The sequence below is a fragment of the Nerophis lumbriciformis genome, linkage group LG30 (assembly GCF_033978685.3).
Source record: "Nerophis lumbriciformis linkage group LG30, RoL_Nlum_v2.1, whole genome shotgun sequence".
Taxonomy (NCBI): domain Eukaryota; kingdom Metazoa; phylum Chordata; class Actinopteri; order Syngnathiformes; family Syngnathidae; genus Nerophis; species Nerophis lumbriciformis.
Window position 1 is genome coordinate 24,425,087 of NC_084577.2, and position 15,000 is coordinate 24,440,086.

Below are 15,000 nucleotides of genomic sequence, written 5' to 3' on the forward strand. Positions count from 1 at the left end.
GAAAAACATTATAATAGAATCCTACAGTATACCTGGGTGAATACATTATTTATATATATATATATATGTGTGTGTATATATATATGTATGTGTATATATATATATGAATGTGTATATATATATATATATATATATATATATATATATATATATATATATATATATATATATATGTGTGAGTGTGTGTGTGTGTGTGTGAAAAACATTATAATAGAATCCTACAGTATACATGGGTGAATTGACTTTGCCGTCAAATACACCTTCATCAGCAGCTTCTTCATATTTTCATGGATAAATGTTCGCCGTTGGGATAATATTTTCAACGTCCTATTTTAACGTTATCAACCTTGCAGACACACCCTTCACAGTTATATATTTTGACGCATTGTTAGCATGCTAACATTAGCATGTTATCTTTTTTTCATACGAGTGTAGTTTGGGCAGTGATACATGGAAAGAAAATAATAAAAGGTGTTAAAAAAATAAAATAAAATAAATTGTAAAATGTAATGTTTAATATGCGTATGATAATAATGTAATGTGTGCAAAATAAAAATATGAATAATTAGTTAATCGGTTAAGTTAAATGGAGAGAAAGAGAAAAAATAGTGGCGTAAAAAATCTGTAATCATAAATAACATTTGGACTTGTGTTATGTTTTCCTGTGTTCTGCTTCTACTTCCTGTCCAGCGCTCTTATTTCCGGGATCCACTTCCTGTTTTTACATGTCTTGCTGTTCCTTTTCCATCCTGTTCTGAGCGCTGGTGTCCTTACCTGTGTTTGGTTGGCAATCAGGTGGTTCACCTGGGCTTGATTGCCAATCAGTGTGGGTGTTCTTAAGTGACCTTAGTTTTTACTACTTAGTTTGTTAGTCTGTACTACTTCCTGTTTGCCTTACCTTGCTTCAGGCCAGTACGTTTTGGTGTCTGGACCTGTTTTTGTACTTTTGCCCCCGTTTGGAGTCACCCAATGCCTGCGTTTACCCACCGTTTAAATGTATGCACGTCGGCTGACGTCTCTGCATCCTGGGGTCACGCTAGAAGCCGGCATGCACAACTGTAGCTGTAAATTAAAATAGATTGACTGAAGCACGTTGCGTTTTATCATAATTGGCATACATGCGTCTGCTGTTGAGAGAATAATTGGTTGTTTAATAGTTCCACGCAATTATTCCTTCAATCATAAAAACTATTTTAGTATCCTGAAATATGATTATTGTAGTATTGCTGCGGTCCTTTATTATCATGAAAAAAAAAATCATGATGCCGAGCGCATACCATTATGTCAAGATAATGGCACTAGCATTTACTGCATTTAAGAATATTTTTCAACATATTGAGCAAAAAGGTCCAATTTGTTTTTTCCTACCAAGAAAAGTGCACTTGTTATTAGTGAGAATATACTTATTTTAAGGTATTTTTGGGTTCATTGAGGTTAGCTGATTTTACTTGTTTTGGAAAGTCTTGACAAGCCGAATTTTCTTGTTCTATTGGCAGATAATTTTGCTTAGTTCAAATAAAATACCCCTAATTTTTTTATTTTATTTTTTCTTGTTTTTGAACACTGACTTTTTGCAGTGTGGGGACATTGTTGATTGTCATGTCATGTTCGGATGTACATTGTACGTCTTTGCTCCGCAGTAAGTCTTTGCTGTCGTCCAGCATTCTGTTTTTATTTACTTTGTAGCCAGTTCAGTTTTAGTCTAGTCGTGTTTTACTTGTTTTAAGGGTTTTGGTCCTAAATGATCTCAGTAAGATATTACAGCTTGTTGCTGAGATGTTATGACCTATATTGAGTAAAACATGCTTGAAACTAGAATATCAAGTGTTGCAAAGCCGTGTCAAGCTAATTTTACTTGTTTTGGAAAGTCTTGACAAGCCGAATTTTCTTGTTCTATTGGCAGATAATTTTGCTTAGTTCGAATAAAATACCCCTCATTTTTGTATTTTTTTTTTCTTGTTTTGGAAAGTCTTGACAAGCCGAATTTACTTGTTCTATTGGCAGATAATTTTGCTTAGTTCGACTAAAATACCCCTCATTTTTGTATTTTTTTTTCTTGTTTCGGAAAGTCTTGACAAGCCGAATTTACTTGTTCTATTGACAGATAATTTTGCTTCGTTCGAATAAAATACCCCTCATTTTTGTATTTTTTTTTTTCTTGTTTTGGAAAGTCTTGACAAGCCAAATGTTCTCGTTATATAGGCAGAAACTTTTGCTTAGTTCAAATAAAATACCCCTAATTTTTGTATTTTTTTTCCTTGTTTTGGAAAGTCTTGACAAGCCGAATTTCTTGTTCTATTGGCAGATAATTTTGCTGAGTTCAAATAAAATACCCCTAATTTTTGTATTTTTTTCCTTGTTTTGGAAAGTCTTGACAAGCCGAATTTTCTTGTTCTATTGGCAGATAATTTTGCTTAGTTCAAATAAAATACCCCTCATTTTTGTATTTTTTTTTCTTTTTTTGGAAAGTCTTGACAAGCCAAATGTTCTCGTTATATAGGCAGAAACTTTTGCTTAGTTCAAATAAAATAGCCCTAATTTTTGTATTTTTTTTCCTTGTTTTGGAAAGTCTTGACAAGCCGAATTTTCTTGTTTGATTGGCAGATAATTTTGCTTAGTTCAAATAAAATACCCCTCATTTTTGTATTTTTTTTTCTTGTTTTGGAAAGTCTTGACAAGCCAAATGTTCTCGTTATATAGGCAGAAACGTTTGCTTAGTTCAAATAAAATACCCCTAATTTTTGTATTTTTTTTCCTTGTTTTGGAAAGTCTTGACAAGCCGAATTTTCTTGTTTAATTGGCAGATAATTTTGCTTAGTTCAAATAAAATACTCCTCATTTTTGTATTTTTTTTTCTTGTTTTGGAAAGTCTTGACAAGCCAAATGTTCTCGTTATGTAGGCAGAAACTTTTGCTTAGTTCAAATAAAATACCCCTAATTTTTGTATTTTTTTTCCTTGTTTTGGAAAGTCTTTACAAGCTGAATTTTCTTGTTCTATTGGCAGATAATTTTGCTTAGTTCAAATAAAATCCATCCATCCATCCATTTTCTTCCGCTTATTCCCTTTGGGGTCGCGGGGGGCGCTGGAGCCTATCTCAGCTACAATCGGGCGGAAGGCGGAGTACACCCTGGACAAGTCGCCACCCCTCATTTTTTTTTTATTTTTTTTATTTTTTTGGAAAGTCTTGACAAGCCAAATGTTCTCGTTATATAGGCAGAAACTTTAGCTTAGTTCAAATAAAATACCCCTAATTATTGTATTATTTTTTTCCCCCCTTGTTTTGGAAAGTCTTGACAAGCCGAATTTTCTTGTTCTATTGGCAGATAATTTTGCTGAGTTCAAATAAAATACCCCTCATTTTTGTATTTTTTTTCCTTGTTTTGGAAAGTCTTGACAAGCCGAATTTTCTTGTTCTATTGGCAGATAATTTTGCTTAGTTCAAATAAAATACCCCTAATTTTTGTATTTTTTTTCCTTGTTTTGGAAAGTCTTGACAAGCCAAATGTTCTCGTTATATAGGCAGAAACTTTTGCTTAGTTCAAATAAAATACCCCTAATTTTTGTATTTTTTTCCTTGTTTTGGAAAGTCTTGACAAGCCGAATTTTCTTGTTCTATTGGCAGATAATTTTGCTTCGTTCGAATAAAATACCCCTCATTTTTGTATTTTTTTTTTCTTGTTTTGGAAAGTCTTGACAAGCCGAATTTACTTGTTCTATTGGCAGATAATTTTGCTGAGTTCAAATAAAATACCCCTCATATTTGTATTTTTTTTTCTTTTTTTGGAAAGTCTTGACAAGCCAAATGTTCTCGTTATATAGGCAGAAACTTTTGCTTAGTTCAAATAAAATACCCCTAATTTTTGTATTTTTTTCCCTTGTTTTGGAAAGTCTTGGCAAGCCGAATTTACTTGTTCTATTGGCAGATAATTTTGCTTAGTTCAAATAAAATACTCCTCATTTTTGTATTTTTTTTTTCTTGTTTTGGAAAGTCTTGACAAGCTGAATTTTCTTGTTCTATTGGCAGATAATTTTGCTTAGTTCGAATAAAATACCCCTCATTTTTGTATATTTTTTTCTTGTTTTGGAAAGTCTTGACAAGCCGAATTTATTTGTTCTATTGGCAGATAATTTTGCTTAGTTCAAATAAAATACTTCTCATTTTTGTATTTTTTTTTCTTGTTTTGGAAAGTCTTGACATGCCGAATTTTCTTGTTCTATTGGCAGATAATTTTGCTTAGTTCGAATAAAATACCCCTCATTTTTGTATTTTTTTTCCTTGTTTTGGAAAGTCTTGACAAGCCGAATTTTCTTGTTCTATTGGCAGATAATTTTGCTTAGTTCAAATAAAATACCCCTCATTTTTGTATTTTTTTTTCTTGTTTTGGAATGTCTTGACAAGCCGAACTTTCTCGTTCTATTGGCAGATAATTTTGCTTAGTTCAAATAAAATACACCTCATTTTTGTATTTTTTTTTTCTTGTTTTGGAAAGTCTTGACAAGGCGAATTTACTTGTTCTATTGGCAGATAATTTTGCTTACTTCAAATAAAATACCCCTCATTTTTTTATTTTTTTCCTTGTTTTGGAAAGTCTTGACAAGCCGAATTTACTTGTTCTATTGGCAGATAATTTTGCTTAATTCAAATAAAATACCCCTCATTTTTGTATTTTTTTTTCTTGTTTTGGAAAGTCTTGACAAGCCGAATTTTCTTGTTCTATTGGCAGATAATTTTGCTTAGTTCAAATAAAATACCCCTCATTTTTGTATTTTTTTTTTCTTGTTTTGGAAAGTCTTGACAAGCCAAATTTTGTCGGTATACTGTATAGGCAGAAACTTTTGCTTAGTTCAAATAAAATACCCCTAATTTTTGTATTTTTTTTCCCTTGTTTTGGAAAGTCTTGACAAGCCGAATTTTCTTGTTCTATTGGCAGAAACTTTTGCTTAGTTCAAATAAAATACCCCTAATTTTTGTATTTTTTTCCTTGTTTTGGAAAGTCTTGACAAGCCGAATTTTCTTGTTCTATTGGCAGATAATTTTGCTTCGTTCGAATAAAATACCCCTCATTTTTGTATTTTTTTTTTCTTGTTTTGGAAAGTCTTGACAAGCCGAATTTTCTTGTTTAATTGGCAGATAATTTTGCTTGGTTCAAATAAAATACCCCTCATTTTTGTATTTTTTTTTCCTTGTTTTGGAAAGTCTTGACAAGCCAAATGTTCTCGTTATATAGGCAGAAACTTTTGCTTAGTTCAAATAAAATACCCCTAATTTTTGTTTTTTTTCCCCCTTGTTTTGGAAAGTCTTGACAAGACGATTTTTCTTGTTCTATTGGCAGATAATTTTGCTTAGTTCAAATAAAATACCCCTCATTTTTGTAATTTTTTTTCTTGTTTTGGAACGTCTTGACAAGCCGAACTTTCTCGTTCTATTGGCAGATAATTTTGCTTAGTTCAAATAAAATACCCCTAATTTTTGTATTTTTTTTCCTTGTTTTGGAAAGTCTTGACAAGCCAAATGTTCTCGTTATATAGGCAGAAACTTTTGCTTAGTTCAAATAAAATACCCCTAATTTTTGTATTTTTTTCCTTGTTTTGGAAAGTCTTGACAAGCCGAATTTTCTTGTTCTATTGGCAGATAATTTTGCTTCGTTCGAATAAAATACCCCTCATTTTTGTATTTTTTTTTTCTTGTTTTGGAAAGTCTTGACAAGCCGAATTTACTTGTTCTATTGGCAGATAATTTTGCTGAGTTCAAATAAAATACCCCTCATATTTGTATTTTTTTTTCTTTTTTTGGAAAGTCTTGACAAGCCAAATGTTCTCGTTATATAGGCAGAAACTTTTGCTTAGTTCAAATAAAATACCCCTAATTTTTGTATTTTTTTCCCTTGTTTTGGAAAGTCTTGGCAAGCCGAATTTACTTGTTCTATTGGCAGATAATTTTGCTTAGTTCAAATAAAATACTCCTCATTTTTGTATTTTTTTTTTCTTGTTTTGGAAAGTCTTGACAAGCTGAATTTTCTTGTTCTATTGGCAGATAATTTTGCTTAGTTCGAATAAAATACCCCTCATTTTTGTATATTTTTTTCTTGTTTTGGAAAGTCTTGACAAGCCGAATTTATTTGTTCTATTGGCAGATAATTTTGCTTAGTTCAAATAAAATACTTCTCATTTTTGTATTTTTTTTTCTTGTTTTGGAAAGTCTTGACATGCCGAATTTTCTTGTTCTATTGGCAGATAATTTTGCTTAGTTCGAATAAAATACCCCTCATTTTTGTATTTTTTTTCCTTGTTTTGGAAAGTCTTGACAAGCCGAATTTTCTTGTTCTATTGGCAGATAATTTTGCTTAGTTCAAATAAAATACCCCTCATTTTTGTATTTTTTTTTCTTGTTTTGGAATGTCTTGACAAGCCGAACTTTCTCGTTCTATTGGCAGATAATTTTGCTTAGTTCAAATAAAATACACCTCATTTTTGTATTTTTTTTTTCTTGTTTTGGAAAGTCTTGACAAGGCGAATTTACTTGTTCTATTGGCAGATAATTTTGCTTACTTCAAATAAAATACCCCTCATTTTTTTATTTTTTTCCTTGTTTTGGAAAGTCTTGACAAGCCGAATTTACTTGTTCTATTGGCAGATAATTTTGCTTAATTCAAATAAAATACCCCTCATTTTTGTATTTTTTTTTCTTGTTTTGGAAAGTCTTGACAAGCCGAATTTTCTTGTTCTATTGGCAGATAATTTTGCTTAGTTCAAATAAAATACCCCTCATTTTTGTATTTTTTTTTTCTTGTTTTGGAAAGTCTTGACAAGCCAAATTTTGTCGGTATACTGTATAGGCAGAAACTTTTGCTTAGTTCAAATAAAATACCCCTAATTTTTGTATTTTTTTTCCCTTGTTTTGGAAAGTCTTGACAAGCCGAATTTTCTTGTTCTATTGGCAGAAACTTTTGCTTAGTTCAAATAAAATACCCCTAATTTTTGTATTTTTTTCCTTGTTTTGGAAAGTCTTGACAAGCCGAATTTTCTTGTTCTATTGGCAGATAATTTTGCTTCGTTCGAATAAAATACCCCTCATTTTTGTATTTTTTTTTTCTTGTTTTGGAAAGTCTTGACAAGCCGAATTTTCTTGTTTAATTGGCAGATAATTTTGCTTGGTTCAAATAAAATACCCCTCATTTTTGTATTTTTTTTTCCTTGTTTTGGAAAGTCTTGACAAGCCAAATGTTCTCGTTATATAGGCAGAAACTTTTGCTTAGTTCAAATAAAATACCCCTAATTTTTGTTTTTTTTCCCCCTTGTTTTGGAAAGTCTTGACAAGACGATTTTTCTTGTTCTATTGGCAGATAATTTTGCTTAGTTCAAATAAAATACCCCTCATTTTTGTAATTTTTTTTCTTGTTTTGGAACGTCTTGACAAGCCGAACTTTCTCGTTCTATTGGCAGATAATTTTGCTTAGTTCAAATAAAATACCCCTAATTTTTGTATTTTTTTTCCTTGTTTTGGAAAGTCTTGACAAGCCAAATGTTCTCGTTATATAGGCAGAAACTTTTGCTTAGTTCAAATAAAATACCCCTAATTTTTGTATTTTTTTCCTTGTTTTGGAAAGTCTTGACAAGCCGAATTTTCTTGTTCTATTGGCAGATAATTTTGCTTCGTTCGAATAAAATACCCCTCATTTTTGTATTTTTTTTTTCTTGTTTTGGAAAGTCTTGACAAGCCGAATTTACTTGTTCTATTGGCAGATAATTTTGCTGAGTTCAAATAAAATACCCCTCATATTTGTATTTTTTTTTCTTTTTTTGGAAAGTCTTGACAAGCCAAATGTTCTCGTTATATAGGCAGAAACTTTTGCTTAGTTCAAATAAAATACCCCTAATTTTTGTATTTTTTTCCCTTGTTTTGGAAAGTCTTGGCAAGCCGAATTTACTTGTTCTATTGGCAGATAATTTTGCTTAGTTCAAATAAAATACTCCTCATTTTTGTATTTTTTTTTTCTTGTTTTGGAAAGTCTTGACAAGCTGAATTTTCTTGTTCTATTGGCAGATAATTTTGCTTAGTTCGAATAAAATACCCCTCATTTTTGTATATTTTTTTCTTGTTTTGGAAAGTCTTGACAAGCCGAATTTATTTGTTCTATTGGCAGATAATTTTGCTTAGTTCAAATAAAATACTTCTCATTTTTGTATTTTTTTTTCTTGTTTTGGAAAGTCTTGACATGCCGAATTTTCTTGTTCTATTGGCAGATAATTTTGCTTAGTTCGAATAAAATACCCCTCATTTTTGTATTTTTTTTCCTTGTTTTGGAAAGTCTTGACAAGCCGAATTTTCTTGTTCTATTGGCAGATAATTTTGCTTAGTTCAAATAAAATACCCCTCATTTTTGTATTTTTTTTTCTTGTTTTGGAATGTCTTGACAAGCCGAACTTTCTCGTTCTATTGGCAGATAATTTTGCTTAGTTCAAATAAAATACACCTCATTTTTGTATTTTTTTTTTCTTGTTTTGGAAAGTCTTGACAAGGCGAATTTACTTGTTCTATTGGCAGATAATTTTGCTTACTTCAAATAAAATACCCCTCATTTTTTTATTTTTTTCCTTGTTTTGGAAAGTCTTGACAAGCCGAATTTACTTGTTCTATTGGCAGATAATTTTGCTTAATTCAAATAAAATACCCCTCATTTTTGTATTTTTTTTTCTTGTTTTGGAAAGTCTTGACAAGCCGAATTTTCTTGTTCTATTGGCAGATAATTTTGCTTAGTTCAAATAAAATACCCCTCATTTTTGTATTTTTTTTTTCTTGTTTTGGAAAGTCTTGACAAGCCAAATTTTGTCGGTATACTGTATAGGCAGAAACTTTTGCTTAGTTCAAATAAAATACCCCTAATTTTTGTATTTTTTTTCCCTTGTTTTGGAAAGTCTTGACAAGCCGAATTTTCTTGTTCTATTGGCAGAAACTTTTGCTTAGTTCAAATAAAATACCCCTAATTTTTGTATTTTTTTCCTTGTTTTGGAAAGTCTTGACAAGCCGAATTTTCTTGTTCTATTGGCAGATAATTTTGCTTCGTTCGAATAAAATACCCCTCATTTTTGTATTTTTTTTTTCTTGTTTTGGAAAGTCTTGACAAGCCGAATTTTCTTGTTTAATTGGCAGATAATTTTGCTTGGTTCAAATAAAATACCCCTCATTTTTGTATTTTTTTTTCCTTGTTTTGGAAAGTCTTGACAAGCCAAATGTTCTCGTTATATAGGCAGAAACTTTTGCTTAGTTCAAATAAAATACCCCTAATTTTTGTTTTTTTTCCCCCTTGTTTTGGAAAGTCTTGACAAGACGATTTTTCTTGTTCTATTGGCAGATAATTTTGCTTAGTTCAAATAAAATACCCCTCATTTTTGTAATTTTTTTTCTTGTTTTGGAACGTCTTGACAAGCCGAACTTTCTCGTTCTATTGGCAGATAATTTTGCTTAGTTCAAATAAAATACCCCTAATTTTTTATTTTATTTTATTTTTTTTCTTGTTTTTGAACACTGACCTTTTTGCAGTGCCCCGCCAGTTGTAATTGCATTCATATCTTTAATAGAAAAAAAAAAAAAATTTACAAGATATCGTGTTTTCTATTACCGCCTCTCGTCGGGGATCGCTATGGCAACCGTGACACCTGCAGCGCGCACACGTGTCCACGTACAGAGGTGCACGTGTCCTTAGCAACCCTCGTGATGGACAAACATAACGCTCGGCTGCGGCCGCCACGAGCAAACAGAATTGTGGGTAAAAAAAGCGTCCTAATACGGAGCAACGAGGACCGACGTCTCCTCCAATGTGACGGACATAATTACACAGATTTGTTGTGTTTACACATCATGCTTCTAATCATACAGTCGTAGCTTAAATGACTGTATATTTGGTATTTTGCTATATTATTGGTATTTAGTTTGGGTGTCGTAAAGTGGCAGTAACTGTCGTAAATGGTCAGCAAGTGACGTTTTATTTTGAAAGGTCGAACAGGGCACGGACGTGTCAGAAACATTACGCCCTGCCGAGGAAACGACGAAGGAAGGTTAGATGCCGTTATATAGTGACAATGCAGGGTATGGGAGAAAAAGAATACGGTAGTAGGGGTGCCAGAAAAATAAGATTGGTATGCAAATGGCGGTTCTTATTTGTTACGCCGTGTTTTGTCCACTTCCTGTGTGGACACACCTGTCTCAGGCTGGTGATGAGGAGACTCACCTGTGGACAGTTACTCATGATAGGGTATATTTGCCAGTGTTGGTGCATTGTGAAACGCACACCTTGGTTGTGTAGTTCATGTTTTGCATCTCTTCTCCTGTTTGTTGTTCTCTTTCATTTCCTTGTCTTTTCTCCCTCCTTTTTTCAAAGGTTTTTTTTTGTATTAATTTAAAAAATGTACAACCTCCTTTTAACCCTTTTGTACGCTCCAAAATAAACGTCCCCCCTCCCACACACAACAACAGTTACTTATCTGTTTTCTTTTTTACCTTTACCTTTTCTTTTTCTTTTTTGTTAGTTTTTTCTGTTAGATTTTTCTTTCTTATTCCGTTTTTTTCAAATATATTTTTATTAATTTTGAGAAATGTACAACATCCTTTTAACCCTTTTGTATGCTCCAAAATAAAGCCCCCCCTCCCACATAGTTACTTATCTATTTTCTTTTTCTTTTTTGTTAGTTTTTTTTTGTTAGATTTTTCTTTTTTGTTATTTTTCTTTCTTTTTCCTTTTTTTTTTCTGAATATCTTTTTATTAATTTTCCGATATGCACAATATCCTTTTAACCCTGTTGTATGCTCCAAAATAAACGTCCCCGCTCCCACGTAGTCACTTATCTTTTTCTATTTTTCCTTTTTTTCTTTTTTTTTCTTTCTTTTTTTGTGCCCTTGTTTTTTTTTTTGGAAGGTGTTTTTATTAATTAAAAAAAAATGTACAATAGCCTTTTAACCCTTTTGTATGGTCCAAAAGTAACTCGCCCCCCCCACATAGTCACTCAGCTGAATAACTCGTTGTCTTTTTTTCTATTTTACTTTTCTCTTTTTTCTTAATTTTCTTTGTTTTTCCTTTTTCTTCTTTTTCTTTTTTTTCAAATATTTTTTTTAAGTTAATTTTCAAAAATATACAATACCCTTTTTTACACAAAAAAATTATTTCTTTCTTTCTTTTTCCTTTTTTTGTTCGAAGGTCTTATTATTAATTAAAAAAATTTTTTTACAATATCCTTTTAACCCTTTTGTAACCCATAGTCACTCAGCTGAATAACTCGTCTTTTTTCAATTATATATTTTTTTGTTTCTCATTTTTCTTATTTTTCTTTTTTTTTTAAAGTTAATTTTCCAAAATATACAATACCCTTTTGTACACTCAAAAATTATTTATTTATTTATTTTTCCTTTTTTTGTCCTTTCTTGTTCGAAGGTCTTATTATTAATTTTCAAAAATGTACAATATATAATTTTAACCCTTTTGTAACCCATAGTCACTCATACGGAGCCCCTAAAGGGACATGGGGGAAAAACATTTTTAAATAATTTTTATATATATATATATTTTTTTTTAGACAAGTATGTCGTGCACACGAGATACATGTCTAAAAAAAAAATTATAATATTATTTTTATTTTTTATTTTTTTACACATGTATCTTGTGCGCACGAGAAACTATCTTGTGCTTTTTATAAAGTTATAAAAAAATAAAAATAAAATTTATAATATTTTTTTATTTTTTATAACTTTATAAAAAGTTATAAAAGATACATGTCTAAAAAAAAATACAAATAAAAAATAAATAATAAAAAAAAAATTCCCCCATGTCCCTTTCGGGGCTCCGTACACTCAGCTGAATAACTCGTCTTTTTTTCTATTTTTCTTTGTTTCTCGTTTTTCTTCTTTGTTTTCTATTTTCTTTTTTGTCCTTTTTTTTTCAAAGTTTTTTTTTTAGTTAATTTTCAAAAATATACAATACCCTTTTGTACACTCAAAAATTCCCCCAACCCACGAGTAAGAGCTGAATAACTCATTATATTTAAAAAAAAAACTTTTTTCTTTCTTTTTTACCTCTTTTTTTTTCTCCTTTTTTCACAAGTCTTTTTATTCCATCCATTTTGTACCGCTTATCCCTTAATTTTCAATATACAATATTCACTAAACCCTTCTATACCCTCCAAAGTACCCCCCCCCCCCCCCCCACACACACACACACATTGCCACTCAGTTGAATAACCCATGATCTAGATTTATTGCCATCTTTTGAATTTTCACCCGTATCTAATAAAAGGATCTTCTGTTTGCACACCGCCCGCCTTTTCTGCATCCTGGGATCACATCAACAACCGCAACCATTCACCACTGTGACATTTTCATTTTACCAAATAATATATTAATAGTAATAACATTAACACTACATTTTCAGAAACTTGTAGATGCTTTACAGCGGTGGTTCTCAAACTTTTTTCACCAAGTACCACCTCAGAAAACACTTGGCTCTCCAAGTACCACAATAATGACCAACATTAAAAATACAGTAGCGTAGTAGGCCTGATTATTCATTAAAAACAAGGCAGAGGTTTTATTTAACAAGTATATTTAATATTTTGGCCACTGTTGAATTACACATAGTTTGAACAGTAACATTGTGTTTTGATATTTAATAGATTTTTTTGATGTACCACTAGATGGAGCCTGTGTACTCTAATATACATGTACCAAAGTTTAAGGATCATGGTGTAAGAAAAGTGTATAAAACAATAGAAAAAAAGCATGGGAAACTAAACAAATGTAGTCTAAATGTGCATACAATCGTTACTAGTTGGTGACTAATCACGAAAAATCAAACAGTACCATATTTTGATACCTTTGTTTTACGTTAAGACCGGCTCAAGCACGTGACGGGCAAAGGAACGTATTCGTAGCCTTTATGTCATTTTATAATGTTCCATACCGACAAAGAAAGCGCTCAAAAGTAAGGCTCCGCTTCTCAAAACGTGCTAATTTACATCGAATTTTGCCAAACTCATGCTACTAATTAGCATCAGCGATATTACATGGCGGTTTCAACACCTCCGAATTTGGCAATGAAAACTACAACTAAGATGCACGGAACAACAATAAGTGATAAGTAAGTAAATAATAAGTACAATTGTCAGGTTCAAACACCGATGACATCTATTAAACAAGACAAGAAGCAAAGAATTAAACAGAGACGGGATTCAATTTGGCTCAATTGAGGAGAAACGTGTCGACCTGTAACCTCTTACAGTGTCACCCAGGCTCTAACGAAAAAAAGGTTCACGTCTCCTCTTTTATTTGGATATTCCCTGTTTACATAAATGGGTTGTACTTGTATAGCGCTTTTCTACCTTCAAGGTACTCAAAGCGCTTTGACACTACTTCCACATTTACCCATTCACACACACATGATAACAACAGCTGTTTCTAAAGGAAGGGGGGGTGGGGGGGTATGTAAACAGCCATTGTTTTCGGTCACATTAACACAAAAGAAAAAAGATGCCTCAGACTTGGACTGGTCCTGGATCGAGCTTGGGCAGGTCTAGGATCAAAATAGACAACCCCACCCTCCCGTCTCCTCCCATCGTACACAATGGAATTTTACAAGCCTTTGGTTTGGTACAACAAAGACAGCCTATTGTCTTGTTCACTGGGAACTTTTTTGATCATTTACATACAATTTTTCCTGACAACAATACTTACAGTATTAACACTTTGTAGGGCGCAACGGCCGACAAGACTGACACATTCAACTTGATGGCAAACTGAAATGACCGCATACTTGCAAATGAGACTCGGCAGTGTAGGAAAACTTGATAGTTATCATCAGTTCACTGTGAAATATTTAAATACAACTATTTTCCCCAGGTATCAGGAATTGGTACCGCATACCTGCCAACTACTCCGGTTTTCCCGTAATTCGTACGGTTTTCATCAACCTATTCCAGGTTACGGTTGCAGTGATAAAAAATACGGTTTTTCATTAATTAAAAAAAAAAAAGGGTGAAAACTACGCGAATTGCACCTTGTGCAGACAAGATTTTTCGATCGGACACGGAGGAATTAGCGATGTAAAAGACCACGTTGGGACAAAAAAACACAAGTCTAATGCCGTTGCTAGCGATACAAGTGGAAAACTTTCAACGTTTTTCGTCGCCCAAACAGATTCTTTGGATGTGATAAATGCCGAAGTTTTATTTACGGAGGCAATAATTGAGCATGGACTTCCAATCGCACTGGCTGATCACATGGGACAGTTAAATGTTTGTAATGCAACCTTTAAAAATCATTACGCGGTGATCGCGGTCCCAAAAATAAACTTTTCTTGCATGATAATGTCCAGAAAAACTCGCTTTATATTACTATAGAGTCCTTTTAACGAATGAGTTTGATGGTTTATCACAAACCTTAAATGAAAGAAGTCCTTTGTTCTCCTGCACCATGCATGCGCTTTGGCCTTGCTTCCTGTTTGGTGCGCAATTGTACTGTTAAAAGTGTTTATACTATTTATGCTTTCAAGTCCAAGTTGAAGAAATCTTGTTAAATGTTGACAGCATAACTACCAAAATACAGAAGTATGTCCTTAATATTTTTGCAGTGCTATTTCTGTTGAAAAGTTCAAATGATTACATTAGAGATGTGATGTGCCACTTTTCAAGTGTCTGATGGCTTAAATTAGTTTTCATGAATTTTTCATATTTTGAATTCTTTTGAAAGGCTTACAAAAAAACTATATTTGAATTGTAATTCCATGCTATTGACAGGACTATTAATTTTAATGAAGTTAGCTTACCATGTTTACAGTATGATAATTGTGATAGAAATGTGAATTTTAGGCACAGAATATTTTTTACAATTGAACAAGGCAGTAGATTATACAAGCTTGGACAGAGAGTTAATAATGACACCAATTTTTTTTTTAATGGAATTGTTTAGTACTGTTTTACCATTTGTTTACTGTAAAAAGTGTTTATACTGTTTATAC

The 15,000-nt window shown here is 32.1% G+C and overlaps 1 protein-coding gene across 2 annotated transcripts in view; it reads left to right on the forward strand.

The window, feature by feature from the left end:
• Positions 1-15,000, forward strand: part of LOC133572810 (cGMP-inhibited 3',5'-cyclic phosphodiesterase 3A-like) — a 143,974-nt gene that overhangs the window by 122,685 nt on the left and 6,289 nt on the right. The gene's annotated exons all lie outside the window — the stretch shown is intronic.